Source organism: Hyposmocoma kahamanoa, unplaced genomic scaffold (assembly GCF_003589595.1).
Source record: "Hyposmocoma kahamanoa isolate Upper Pololo Valley unplaced genomic scaffold, ASM358959v1 66, whole genome shotgun sequence".
Taxonomy (NCBI): domain Eukaryota; kingdom Metazoa; phylum Arthropoda; class Insecta; order Lepidoptera; family Cosmopterigidae; genus Hyposmocoma; species Hyposmocoma kahamanoa.
This window is the reverse complement of record NW_020653854.1, coordinates 16,010,876-16,025,835: the sequence shown is the minus strand read 5'-3', so window position 1 is coordinate 16,025,835 and position 14,960 is coordinate 16,010,876. Positions and strand designations below refer to the sequence as shown.

The 14,960-nt window shown below is 34.0% G+C and overlaps 1 protein-coding gene across 2 annotated transcripts in view; it reads left to right on the top strand.

Moving 5' to 3' along the window:
* Positions 1 to 14,960, top strand: part of LOC113231793 (tyrosine kinase receptor Cad96Ca) — an 86,196-nt gene that overhangs the window by 26,714 nt on the left and 44,522 nt on the right. Inside the window, exon 1 of one of the 2 annotated variants that reach the window (XM_026466326.1) lies at positions 12,132 to 12,310. The exons of the other annotated variant lie outside the window; for it this stretch is intronic. The gene's annotated coding sequence lies outside the window, so the exon portion shown is untranslated. Of the gene's footprint in view, positions 1 to 12,131; positions 12,311 to 14,960 lie in introns of those variants that run through there. 2 annotated transcript variants of the gene reach the window in all.

Below are 14,960 nucleotides of genomic sequence, written 5' to 3'. Positions count from 1 at the left end.
CAACCTAGAGGTGGAATATTTTCTCCAAATTTAATAGGACCGTCTTTCCAACAAAAAAAGAATCATCAAAATCGTTTCACAAATTTCGCGTAACATACATACAAAAAAAAAACATTCAGTGGAATTGAGAACCTCCTTCTTTTTTTTAAGTCAGTTAAAAAGAGTTGTCTAAAAGCAAAATAAACGCGTCGCAAAATTTATAGTAAATCTGACCTCACTTTATTTTAAAGTAATATCGTTTTTGCATTTGAAATGAAATGTTGATAGTACTGATGATTAAAATACAATACGTTCACATCATTTATTGCCCGTTCTACAGTTGCAATTCCTATTTATGGAACTAGCTACTAAGCTGTAAATAAATTTGTAAAAATATGTTTTTTTCATTGCACATATTTATGTATTACTGTTTCAGCAATACAACTTAATTTGCAACCTCTCGGCTGTTATAAGCTCAATTCCAAGAAATATACATGGAGCTTTTGGAGTTAAAATAAAAATTATGAGAAAATTTCGAGAACAGCGGCCTTACCATGAACTCATACGTGGGGTGCACTATAAGTTTCCGGAATGAATAAGAAAAACATACTATAAATGGTCAGAAATGTTTATGCACTTTTTCATACGAATGAACCAATTTTGAAAACATTTATGCCACTCCTCCGTGACAATCCCTGAAACATATTTTTCATACTCTTCGGCAGCCTCTTCAAGTGATGAAAATCGTTGACCGCGTAACTAATTCTTATTTTTTGGAAATACATAAAAGAAGTCACAAGGTGCCAGGTAGGAACTGTACGGGGGGGTTTTAGTGGGGTAGGCCCTCCAGTCTGGAGGGAGAGTCCCCACATAACCCCTGAGTCTCCCTGGGCTCAGGGGTATCCATAAAGATTTCCCCCCCGTCAAAAAAAAAAAAAAAAGGTAGGAACTGTACGCGGGATGGCTCATAAGGTCAACGTTGTTCACCTTCGAAAATTCATTTGTCTGTCTGACCATGTGAGAAATGGCATTATCGTGGTGCAAGATAATATGGCGTTTACGGTTATTTTTACGGAGTTTGTCAGTAACTTCCGGCAAACAAATGGTCGTATACCAATCACTATTCGTGGTACAACGATACTCCAAAGCAACAGTAGCCCCGTGTCCAGTTTTATTAAAAAAAGAAGCAATCATCCGCTTAGAGGCACTTTGCACGTGCGCCACTTTAGTTGGTTTCGGCTCGTCTCGAAAGACCCATACGCTCGATTGCCTTTTTGTTTTTGGATCGTAACTATAAATTCATGTTTCGTCACCTGTCACTATATCCCACACCAAATTTGACGACCCTTCGTTGAATCTGGTAAGCATAGCATTGCACCAAGTGACGGGTTCCGTTTCTTGAGCCTCAACTTCAACTTGTGTGGGATCCATCGAGAGCACAGCTTTTCACACCCAAATGTTTAGTATTGATTGTATTTGACTCATACCTTTGTCTAAAGATGCCCAAATCTCATGGTATGTCACATGGCTCCGGGCGACGTCGTGGTGAATGTGCACCGACCCTACGGTGCCGACTCAACCGGCGGGAGGTAAACCCGGGGGGGGTTTAGTGGAGTACGCCAGGTCAGTCAGATGAAACAAGCTGTATTCTACAGCCAAAGATTTCCATTTTCAAATATTGTAATTACTTTTTAAATATTGTTTATGTAAGTGGTCAGTTCCGGAAACTTATAGTGCGCCCTATGTATTACGATTCAGTTCAGGACCTAAAATGAATAATTGTGAGATAGCGCTACATGAAGTGTATATACACACACAATCCCGCTTTTTTGTCGTTACGAACCTATATAAAACTGTAATAAGAGTTCATGGTAAGGCCCAAGTGTGTATAGAAATGTCATACAAACGATTCATCTAAAGCGTTATATACAAAAAAGTTCTGGAAATCCGGAATCTTTTGTAATAATTTTATTTACCAGTATTTTGCTACGCATACTTTCTATATAATGGATTAAAGTTGAAAAATAGGTTGGTGTAGTGAGACAAAATTAAAAAATGTAGTATTAATTAAGTGGCCAATTGAGAGTGATGACAAATATAATTAAACAATTTTTTCGGATCTAATTTGCGTACTTGTATATATTTATTTTTTATCAAACAAACTTACGTTTCCCATTTTGGAACGAAAACAATATACGCATCTTAGTTCCGAAACATTCTTTCATTTCCAACGCATAACAATTTCATAAAACCAAAGAACTCGATATGAACATATATTGTCAAAAATGTTATATTTTCATGAATACCGTTAAATTAATCCCTCAATCGAAAATTAAACGCATGTCGAAAGTAACATAAAAATAGACAGTACATCGATAGCTTTCTAGAATAGCGACCCATCTCAAAAGCACGTTATTCAGCTGGAAGAAGGTATAAAAACAAAAATCTGAGACGTGTTTGCCATGCAAAATAAATGGACAAATCGTAGGCCATTGCAATGTTGATATGTGATTATTTTAACCAAAATAAGCTCGATTCCCTTCACATAAAATGTAGCATTTTCTGAAGAAACAGTAATTAGTCAAAAAGGGACTATTTTGTATTAAGGTACTATACTTGAAAGCCAGCGATATAATGAATTACATTATCGATATAGAGGTTCAGAAATCAGGATTTAGAAAAAAATGGCAATGCCTGCTAGTGACTATACAACCGTAATGGCTCCTTAAAAACTCTCATGATCATTTGCTAAAAAAAGACAAAGTACGCCCCGACCGCTTTTTTAAGAAATTTCTAAAAAAAGGTTTGCTGAATTGAACTCAGGCCCCTTTATCCATCGCCGACAGAGGAAACCGTTGGGCTACTGAGGTCGTAAAACTGATTTTAAGTATTAGTATCTCTATGTTAGTTGAGACATCTAATAAAAGTAACTTTGTCTCATTTGCAACATGTTCATTGATACAAGCAATTACAAAATTTCATACAATTCCGCTGATAAAAGAAAAGGTTTTAGAATTGTAAAGAATTTCATTCTATCGAAACGTAATGAAGCACAGCGTGTTACACGTTTTGCCAGTTAATTGTTCTGCTAAATAAATTCTATTTTTAAACTGTTTTTCAACTGAACAAGAGTTTTTTAATTCTTTTTTTATTAAACGTTCTTCGAGATTGAAACAAGGAACAAACAAGAATTTAGCCTTCATAGAACCAAACATTCAAGTTTGTGGGTGCTTTGTATCTGACTTGAAGACTCTTAATATACATAATAGTCGCATACAAAAATGGGACTACGGTACTTTTTTCACGTACAGATTTACGATTGCTTACGAAGCCTCGCAAATATCATAGAGCCATGATAGAAAACAAGTGACTTCGCGTATTGATCAGATCAATAAACTGTCAGAGACTGGTTCACCTTGGGCGTAATATTACTTGCAGGTTTTGTCGTTAGCATAGTGAACTTTAATGCAAAAAGAATGGCGGCTTTGTTGAGAATACTCATAAATTTTAAAATCCTCAATTGAAGCTAGGAAAATGTTAAAAGTTAAGAGTAGATAATGCAGTCTATTAATATTAGGTATGAATATTTAATTTGAACGCTTAATTGCCAATTATAAGAGATAAACATTAAAGTATGCATGGTAATTTTCATGCTAGTATTAGTATGGCAACATCAATCGTGAGGCATTGAATGAATGAATGAATGCCACCTGTGCCATTCCACTGACACTGTATTGAGACTATAAATATTATTGCCAAAAAACCTCAGTGGAGTCTCAATGCAATTACAATGTCTGCTGGTTCGTTCCGTAGCTTAGTCGGGAGAGCGCTATGCACGGTATGCTGAAGGCGCTGGTTCAAATCCAGCCGGAAAAAAGAAATTTTGCTTAGTGTTTTTCTTTGTATTTGTATTAATATTTAATTTATTGTATTTAAAAAAATGTTTTTCTATTAATATTTAATTAAGATAACAAACACATGGAATAATTTCACAAAAAAAAGAATTTAATATTATGATAGTAAAACATCGAACAACAACATTCAACAAACTTTATATTATTAAAAGACTATTTAATATAATATATATAATATAATAATAATAATAATATAATAATAGAGACGGTATGACATCAATATTGCAATTGAAATTTCACAGTTAAAATTAACAGGTTATGACGGTGAACGAACGTTACACTTTTGTAAAATCATGCAATCAAAATGTGACCTTGGTTTCATTTATTTTTTGTTAAATCATCATGATTTTTGCTATGAGAATGATAAATATCTACCATTATTTCCACGGGAGATATTTATCATGTTTTATTTCAATGAACCGAAAAACAAAAGAGTTTAACTTTATTGATAAACAATTAATCACGTTACCGAGTATGGATATATTTTGTTAGCAGACGGTTTCTGAAAAACATTTGGGAAGTAAAAGGTTTCAGTTGCATATTCACCATCCATAGCCAATAAACGTCACTGCTGAACATAGGTTCTGTCCACACGTACGTATCACTTTTAAATCACATCACAACATCCACAATCAAAATGCCCACTACTTTTACTAGGCTCCTAATTAAATAATTCGTAGAGGAAAGTGCTGCCACCTTTCTTGTTTCTACCGGCAAGCAGTAACGTAAGCATTCTGTATTCAAGTTTTGAAGGGTGCTGGTGAAATTACAGGCATATGGGTCTTGTCAACTTATGCTTGGAGGTGACAGGTGCAGTGACATTGTCCCACAGATATTTGCGATTTAAAGTCCTGAGTGGCATTGCAACTGCTATGGACATTCGTGTAGCTTAACACCAGGCGTACAACTTGTTCGTCTCGCCACTTGGAGAAAAAGAAACCATTTTAAAAAACATCATTTACTGGCGGCGATTCACAATACATTTATGATATAATAACCGCCTCACAACATGAACAATTATAAGCAACGTACAGGCGGAGGCCGAGCCCAGTTTTAGTGAAAACTAAAATACGTTACTGAACTCGCAACGGGAAATTCGCGGGTAATCAGTCCCCGATTCAACGAAAACCTTCCCAAAAAACCTAAAGTGTTACAAACGACGAAACGTTTTATATACCCGACTAGAACTACTTTTATTGGATAATTAATTGTACAATGTAGAGGACTTTCTTGCGAAGAAATTATAATTTTATTTTTATTTGACGTTTCTACATTTGTTTGTATTTATTTATATTTTTTAATTGAACTACTTTATTTTCTATATTTTAGAGGTTTTTGTATGACTTTTCTATATGTTTACGTTAGAGACATAAACAATAATATCAACATAAATATGTAATAACATCATAATATTATCCCTTAACATTAAAAACTCAAATAATCTTTCTTTCAGAAGTAAGCAAATTACACTTGAAATCGTCATATTGATTAAAGTCTATTGCTCATTCGTAAGGCAGATTCCCATTATATTTTAAATTGTGACATTCATATCATATTTGCGATCGGTGTCAACTGCTGTCGCCAAAATGACAGTGCTATTTATGACACCACATGCAACCACACAAATTTCTACATCGCAACTTCAAACAGTTATAGCGACACCCTCGAACGTATCCACTGTCCGGTCACACTTCTGCTGATGTAGTTGCGGTTTAAAAGTAGAACGTGAGACAAAGCCATAGGTTTTAATAATATAGAGTCTTAGGCCACTTGCATCGAATGTCTGTAACCTTCACCAGAGCTCGAATCTGTGAATTTTAAATCATCTCAGTTGTTTGTTGATAATGTTAATGGCAGGATTTTGTATGTTTGGTATTCGGTTAAAACTTAAAAGAGTAGTGGCTTGTCGATGGTTAGCCATCGAGCTACTATTCAACTGTCATTGTAGTTTTCTAGTATTCTACTCTTCAATAGCTAATCGATGGTACGACTATGGCGAAGTGTACTAATTATTTGACATAAATATCACAAAAGTGTAGGGAAAGCGACCTAGGGGCAGGAGTCCCAAAAGGTTGTCGGATTAGATCTCCGAGCAACTAGAGATACTTGTCAGCGCCGCACTACAACATGCGACTGATCGCAACCGATGGAGGCAAAGGTTGGCAGGATGAAGTGGAGTCACGTTCCTCAGTAGTGAGGATGCGATTAAGAAGACGAATTTGAACTTTAAGATATATGCGTAGTAGATAGATAGATATACACTTTATTGCTCACACACAAAAACAAAAAAAGCTTAAAACTATTGTGGGCAAAGGACCAAAGGTAATTTCCGTAATTGGTTTATTGAGGCAACATCGATCGTTAGTGATTGGATGAATGAAAGCCGTTATTGCCATTCCACTGACACTCTATTGAGTTGAAGACTCCACTGCCATTGCAACTAGATTTCAGCAGAATAACAAATATTATCATAATTGCAGTATAATTTTGCTGGAGTCTCAGTGGAATTACAATGCTTAGTGGTTTCAAGAAAATTTACAGACTTTGGGCCCAAGTCGTTGATCTATCCAATAGATAATCTTATAGTGAGTTCTCCATTTCGTAGTCTTGTACTCGTATAACGCCCTAAAATGAAATTAAGTTTTTGTCTACATTTAGTACATCATTTTGTGGTAATAACAGTTTATGTAATTTTTTCTTTTTTTTGATACATTCTGAGATTATTGTTTCTCTTTTTTGTATGTGTTTTCTTCATTTAGTTATTGTTCTTAAGGTTTTAATACACTATTTTTAAAAATAACTTAAAATTAGACGTTATATTTGCAGGCTGTAATTGCATATGTATTAAAGAAGATCTCCACCACACTTAATTTAATAGATATAGGTTATTCGATGTATTCATTTGCACTATTTTTTATGAAACGCGTTTTAAATATATATTTTCCTGATTTTTTGAAACATCTATTGTATAAAATGAAACAATAATTATTAGATTTTGTATTTATGAATCATTAATCGACGAAAATTGTTACAGTCATCTAAAAAATCAATGTGAGATCCGAGCTTTGTTCCAATTTAACGGCTGGTTCTGTAATTTGGACCACGGGGTTGCTAAATTGAGCTTCAACAGGCTGTGAGGTAAAACAAATAAAAAATTACAATGAAACATAATTTAACATACATTAGAATTAGTCTAGGTAACAAACCTACTAATAAAAAATAAGCTCTTCACATAAGACAATTGCTCTTGGTTCCGATTAGGGAACCGCGCACACTGTGTCCAATCAACTCTTAATCATGGTAATATCTTTTGTGTTTAGCATATTCATTATCCTTGCCCTCTGATCTAAGGCTTGCTATCTGGATTGTCCAAGACCGTTTAAATATCCATACATTTTACACTATTGGTCCATTTTAGCCAACATTATGATTACATTATAAAAACAAATTTAATAAAATATAGCCTGTAAATGCCGGCAATCGTTTCATGTCAGTTGATTGTAGATAAATTACACTTCTGTGCTGTAAATTATAAACACCGTATGCTTATATTTAAGTTAACTACACTCTTGAGACGTATCTATAAAATTTACATTAAAAATAACAAACAAAAAAAGATTTTTCAATAGAAAACACAGACGTTCAATATCGTCTAACTTCATTGCATGAACCATAACGCTGGGTTATGCCAATAAAACAATTACAAAAATACTTTTTGAGATTGAAGGTGGTACAATTTAGTTGCTGTTCCTATATCCCATACTTTCCCCTATTATTGTAATGACTGTTAGCGAAGTAATAAATAAAAATAGAAATAGTTGGAATGTTAAATATATTGTATGCCCGAATAAGAAGATTTATATAGTACGTAATTTAGACATTATTATTGCCGCATTATTGAATATTATTTATGCACAGAGGAGGATCTATTTTAGTAAGCGAGTTTGGTGACATCATCAGGTTTGGCGAGAATGCTGCTGACAAGTAAACCCACACTTTAAAAGCGGCTTATTGACCCTTATTAAGGTGCTCAGTAGAGACATAAAAATTCTGATGTACAACTTGCAAAAAAAATTCAAACTTTATTTAAAAAAACGAACATAACTATAATCTTACGTTTATCTTGTATATTTATAATGATGTTATACTATAATGATATTCATATATTTTTTGTGAAAATACTTTACTGACTGACTGTACTTGAGCAGTATCTGTTGCCATGCCGGGGCCACCGCTCTTAACCAACTGAGTTAATGTGTGTCATGTATGTAATCTTATGTTTTTTTTATAAACTAACGTTTTGGCTACTGTATCGTGTACCTCACCTTCCTACCTCAATTAACTCGACCCTAAGATAAAAAAAAACAACTTAGAAATCGATGAAATATCGATAGCTGTTCAGAATAGTGACCTATCTCGAAAACACCTAATTTATCAGGAAAATACATAATATATATAATAAAATATACATTTAAAAAAAACTGAGTCGTATCTGGCGTCCGAAGTCAAACAATAGTACACCAGCCCAATGTTGTCTAGCTCTGTGTCTTATTAGCAATTACATTTAGTACATTTTGAATACAGCTAGCAGTAGAGCTCCTTGTGAAAGAGTTCGTCCATGGAAGTACTGCCACCTTATCTATTTCTGCCGCAAAATAGTAATGTTTTCAAAGGTAAGGGTGCCGGTGAAATTACTGACACATGGGACTTGTCAACTTATGTGACGGGTGCAGCGGCAGTGTCCCCCAGATCTTTGCGTACCTGAGTAGCTCTAGATCCACGACTTGTTCGGTCCGTTATTTGGTATCATAAAAAGTACAGCTTTTCAGCACGTGAAAATATGAGCTACTTTGGTTTGAGTGACTATTTTTGAGAAGTAGCGAATTATGTTGTCGGGTTCCGTAAAATCGTCCGTCAAGTTATACCCTGAAATCATTTGCCTAAAAATGTCAATAATTAAACGCTAAATTGAAGCTAACTATCACTTGAAATCTCCGTGCTTACAAATTATCCGATGTTCTATTACTATCGACACTATCATATGAATCTATAATTGCACATGGAAGCTAGGCACGGTCCACTGGCATGGAGCTACCGTTAGAGTCAGTGACCACGATCACGTGTGCGCCCGCACATCTCCCCAGATTCGAGTATTGAATTTTGGTAAGTCGTTGGAGGAACGTCATATTTGTTAGTAGAAAAAGAATGTTTTACATGATTTTTTGTTTCACAATTTAAGACATAACAAAAAATATATAAAATAAAAAAATAATAAAAAAGTAATAATAAAATATATATAAAAAAAACTGTAGTCGGTAATTGTGATTTGACATACTATTATTTATTTTCCTAATTATTATTTATTTGCCAAAAATCTAAATGAAAACTGTCACATTCACTTTAACAGAATTTTTTAATAATAATATGGATTTTATTTTTACCTTTTACTTTATTAGTTAATAGACAATTTTAGTACATAATTTTATTACTTTTATTGCCTAAGAAAACCTGTACAGGTTTACAAAATAAGCATAATTTTCAAGCCTCCTGCCTTCTCGTTGTTCAGGTTTACATATTAAAATTTATTATAATTAATGTAATCAACACAGTAGTACTAATTAATAGCAGTAGAGCTCCTTGTTAAAAAGTTCGTCCTGGGAAGTACTACCACCATATTCTTTTCTGCCGCCAAGCAGTAATGAGGGCATTGCTACGTTCCGGTCTTGAATGAGACTTGTCAACTTATGTTTATAAAAAAATATGTCTTATTTTCAAACAAAATAAATGAAGTAAGTAAGATATTTCCAGTTTATACTGTCCCACTCCTGACCATATAGCTGCTTTCAAGATAGTGTCCACAGTCATTATATACCCTTTAAAAAATATCCCAACAAAAAATAAACTTATAATGTATCGAGATCGACTACATCATTTTTAATCGTTTATCGTTACGTTCTGTAAAGTCATACGCTGAAGTCGGTAATCTAAATAATAATAATAATGTGCTAGACAACCCCACAAATTGTTTGGCCTCAAATTAGGGAATTCTCTGTACTCTTGAGTACCAGAGCTACCGAATTCACTGCAAGGCATTACCCGGAACACACAAACAAGAACTCATTCAGAAAAGTTCATTTCTCAAATTAGTCCAAACGGAAATCTAACCCAGGCCCTCTGCATTCAGCGCCCATAGTGGAACCGTTGGGCCACCAAGGTCTACAAAAATAAAGTCAGTAATTAAATTAGATTTCGGTCATGGATAGCAGCACTAGCCATTGTGGTTGTATTGACAAAGGAGTCACCGCATATCTTTAAAACGATCATACGAGTTAATATTTCTGTCATATAAAAACGTACGTAAACCTAATGCTAGACTTTTGCACCGGCGAAGCGGCTGTATTATTCGAACTAAATAATTCTCGTCTTCAACATGTTGAGCACAACGCTACCTCTCTGGAGACAGTGAGGTAAAAATGCCAGTTTTGACACTAATTGTTGTTGTTTTGAGGCTTTTCTGGTACCGAATTTACCAAAATCATTCATTAATTTCATTATTCGTGCACACACAATTGCAAATTATTAATTAGTTTTAAATATAAAATAACAGTAAATTCGGTTGCGATAAAAAATGCCACCGGCCATCCCCTGACTGGGTATTTTATTCATGATAGATAAAAAATCTATTGTCGCTTCTTGTTGTCCGGAAATCCATCATGTTTTTTTACATTCCCATCTTTACAAAGACAGCTACTACTTAGTAACGTTAAGTTTAAAGAACTAGTATCTAATCTGTCGCCTTTATAATAAACAACGTTACCGGCAATTTTAGCGAAATTGAGTCATTAAATATCTGGAATCAGCAAAACGAGAACTACAGCTCCCTATAAGCGGTTTTATTATATCTTATTTAGTTTCAGTTCAAAATCAGAGTAATTGAAATGTCTATATCTCGAAAGTTACCAAAATGCAAATGCGTTGTTTATGACAAGGAGGGCAGTAATATCTAGGGTAACATTAATGATACGAATATTATGGTAAAAAATTATCACTAAGGTCACCACTTCAGGATCTAAGATTTAAAAAATACTATACTTACATTAATAAAGGTTATGGAAACTAGTATTTAGTAAAATGCTATCGTCAAGCGATTTGTTATTCCATTATTTTTTGACGCACTGCGAACTTACGTATGTTGGTACAACATTAGAGTTGCGCGTAATTGGATTTTGAAATATATGTATACTCATTTTGCAAAACATAAACAATTATTATAAGCAGCGGTGTACAGAAAAATCTGTAATAGGTTTAAGCGACACCGTTTTATGTATGTTCACTTATTATAAGCTATGTAAGTTATAAATAATAATAAAAAAAAATACATTACCGTGTAAAATGTCAATACGAATTTCAAGAAGATATGAAAATCATACTTTTCTTTCGTTTTTCACTTTGATAAATTTCAGATACTCTCATGAAAATTCGGAAACTAAAAAGGTCTTCGTATATACGTGCGTGAGAGCATTTACAACAATTAATATTTTGGGATTTTTCCATTTATAAACATGAATAAATTTCTGATAATCTAGATTTATAGATAAAATTTGTTTACATTGTTTAAATCTCATTTTAACCAAAATTCCGGTAACGCAGATTTTATAGTGAAATTATTTTACAATTTTGCATGGTTCAGCAGGCTTTACGAGCCCCAAGACAAAAGTTATCTCTTCTTTGAACGAAAATTGACAGTTTGAAGAAGGGATAACTTTTGTCTTCGGGCTCATGCTGAGCCTACAGATCTAGATATAGCACAAAACATAACTCTATATTTTAGTCTTGTTTTGTACAAAAAAAACTAATGTTAACATTAGCAATACAAAAGTAATGGATATAATGATGATGAACCTATTGTCAGTGATAAAATAGCAAAATAATATGAAGTTCTAAGGATATTTACATTTCAATTTTTAATACCAATTGATTCAGACAAAACAAAAGGATTGCAATTGAAAGCATTTGCACGCTTTTGAGCACCTCTTTGAACTCCGTACAATTGTGATAAAACAATTCTTGTGTTTTCCAAATACGCTGGTAAACTGTTAATTCCCCGTTCAAAGCATCTCTACTAGCTACAATGGTATCTTTATGTTCCGTGGTAAGGTTGGAAATTGTACTTGAATTTGTTGCTTAGAGTGGGGGTTTGATGTCATTGTCATGACTTGTGCGTGTGCGCAGTCAGCCGCGAGATCCGGCACATGAATGTCGCTTGACGCTATCGCTATTTTGTAATTTTCGAACTTTTTAATAGAACATTAACTTAAATATTTGTGTCTACTTAAATTTGATAGACGCAACAATTGTTCTGTGATTTTGCCATACAACGGAGATTGTGATTGCGTCATAGAGGTTTAACTTTTAATGTAAGTTTCAGTTTAAATTTTTCAGCGCAAATAAAACCTTATCTAAGTTCGTCAATAAACTTTCTAATTATATTGATTTATCGAATGATCATGGGCAGCAAATCAAATGACTAAGCACGCTTTCCTGTACTTTCTCTAGCTTACGTAGGTTGCATCATTAAATTAAGCACTTTTTACATTTCCAAATGCTCACGAGTTTCCAATTGACTTTCTATTAATTATATTTAAAGTTGAACTTTTCTAAAGTCTTTAATTAATTTTGTATTTTTATTCTTTACAGCAATTGTTTTTATTATTCTATTTGATTTATGATTTTTCTCTTTATGTTTAAACTTTTTCGTACTGATTTGGTCTCGTCGACGTAATTCTCTTTTTGGGTAAAGATTTATTTTTATACTTTTTAATGCCTTGCTTCTTTTTCCTCTTCATTCTTTGTCGTCTACTTATTCACTGTACTATTAAGATTTTTATAATGACAATGCTCATTAACCACCACACATGTTTACGATTTACTAAATTTACTTATAATAGAGTGTTTCATTACCAAATTTCTAGTAGTTAACTACTACTTACTTAAGTAAGGAATGTGCACTTGTCACACTGTCAATATTTATAAAAAAATATGATCTGTACAATAAGGACAAAAAAAAAATCAGCTTCGCATTTTTTGCCCTATTGTGTATTGACGTCAGAACAATCCAATCGTGACTATAAAACAGTTGTAATTATGAACATTGCCCTAATGCCTGTCTAATAAGTACAGGCACGTTAATAAGAGGTTTTATTATTTGTAGTGCAATGTTCTTGAAACTAAAATACAAGTTTTTAAGTTATTGAATGTTACGATGTATAACCACCATGATATTCAACTACTTTTGTGAAATCACTCCACTGTTTGTTATAATTATTAATACAAATATAGAACATTTTTTTAAAAATCCTTCGTTCTTGCTGGATACGAACCAATGTCTTCTAGCAAACCGTGTCAGGCGCTATGTCAACTAAGCCACACGGTACAAACTAGCGGACCTTACGAATTTTTCTATGTGCTTGTTGTAGATCTTTGTTTTCCATAACAGAGCTTTAAATCACAAAGATGTGAGGGGCACTGCCACTGTGCCCGTCACCCTAAGACATAAGTTGATAAGTCCCGTATGCCTGTAATTTCACCGGCACCTTTACGTTTCAAAACCGAAACACAGTAATGCTCACATTACTGCTTGGCGGCAGAAATAGGTGGCAGTACTTCCTTGGACGATTATCCATCAGTAGTCACAAAAACACTCTAGAAACAAAAACAGTTATTTACCCAAAAAAAGTACGATGCCCGCCATTAATAATTGTTTAAGACGCTTTTATTAAAGAGGAGAGTACGACTTTTCCGCACCAGCACCCTTACCCTTTAAAACCGGAACCCAGTAATGCTCACATTACTGCGTGTGTTTTCTAATCCGCTCAAAAATCTGTACAAGTGCTTACTTATTTTGTTTGTAAAGACATAAAAAATGTATACCTATCAACGCAAAAAGTCGTGAAATATATGTACCCATAAAGAAACCTTTCCCCTTAAAATACCTTTTTAAGTAGCCATTGAAATTTCAGTGTAAGTATAAATGAGCCTGGTAGGGTATTTTTGTCATAAATAACGTAGAATGGCTGTAAAATAGCTTATGTAAGCTTAAAGGTATCGCTTAGGCCTGACTTAAAATGTATGTAAAGGTACATACGCATCGAGTCAAGAATGACTGATCACCGTTGACTCGACACATACGAACACGACTTCACTTGGTCACTTGCTCTAGTAATTTCCAGTGAATCCCTTTCCTTTAATAGATAATTTTTCATACTACTAATACTGGGTTATCTAAATTATTAGGCAATTTATCAAAAATTACTATCACCTCAAGATCTTTAATTAATGCAAGTGAGTCTACCACTCTTTCGGAAGACTATGTCAGCTGAGAAAAAACAACCAACAAAAAATGCCAACTATTCCAATGTCTTATCATAAAATTTATAATAATATTTCATATTATTGTCATGAAGCTTATAGAAGTGCAGAATGTATCCGGCGACCATGATATTCGATTGCTTTTTATGAAATTACATAATATTTTACATTATTGTTAATTTTACACGGCCGTGATAGCCTAATGGTTTGACTTACCGTCTCTCTAGCTGTAGGTCGTGTGTCCGAATCAGGGATTGCTTGCATATCTAAGATTTTCGAAATTTATGTGCCAAATTTAATTTCAACTTTACCATGAGTGTTTTCGGTGAACTAAACCATCGTGAGAAAACCTGCACATATCTGCAAAGCATTTTAATTATGTGTGTGAAATTTTTAATCCACATTGGGCCCACACGGGTAGTACAGACCAAGCCCTTGGAATGTAAGAGGGACTTGTACCCTGTAGTGGAACTATATATAGGGTAACTATTAATGAAGTAATTGTTTAGTAGCAGTAGGGCTCCTTGTGAAAGAGTTCACCGATGGAAGTACTGCCACTTCACTTATTTATGCCGCCAAGCAGTAATGTCAGCATTACGGCGTTCCGGTTTTGAAGGGTAAGAGTGCTGATGAAATTACAGGCACATGGGATTTGTCAACTCATGTCTCAGCGTGACGGGCGCAGTGGCAGTGCCCATC